This window comes from Myotis davidii, unplaced genomic scaffold (assembly GCF_000327345.1).
Source record: "Myotis davidii unplaced genomic scaffold, ASM32734v1 scaffold201, whole genome shotgun sequence".
NCBI classification, from domain to species: domain Eukaryota; kingdom Metazoa; phylum Chordata; class Mammalia; order Chiroptera; family Vespertilionidae; genus Myotis; species Myotis davidii.
In genome coordinates, this window is record NW_006297819.1 from 2,750,736 (window position 1) to 2,751,118 (window position 383).

The following is a 383-nucleotide window of genomic DNA, read 5'->3' on the forward strand; positions in this document are numbered from 1 at the left end:
CTGAAGCAAGCAAGCCTCATGTTAGTTTCAAGCTGCCTGGCTGCCGGCCGCCATCTTGGCTGGCAGTTAATTTGCATATCGCCCTGATTAGCCAATGGGAAGGGTAGCGGACATACGCTAATTACGAGGTTTCTCTTTTATTAGATAGGAGATATATCTATATATATTTGTGCACACACACAACACACAACCTTTGGTTGAGTTTTTGATTAATCCAGTTTTAATCTATCTACCTGCTTTCCTTTTTTTCTCTTTTTTTATCCTTCAATTGCTTCACTGGGCAGGGGGTCTGGAGGGCAAGCATATTCATTATGTTGCCAGCAAACAAAATAGGAATTGCACTGCAGGGGATATAATTAAATTTACAGATTTCACTTTTACAT

The 383-nt window shown here is 40.2% G+C and overlaps 1 protein-coding gene across 2 annotated transcripts in view; it reads left to right on the plus strand.

Annotated features, from left to right (window-relative positions):
• The window catches only part of LSAMP (limbic system-associated membrane protein), a 640,116-nt gene that overhangs the window by 262,238 nt on the left and 377,495 nt on the right, over positions 1 to 383 (plus strand). The gene's annotated exons all lie outside the window — the stretch shown is intronic.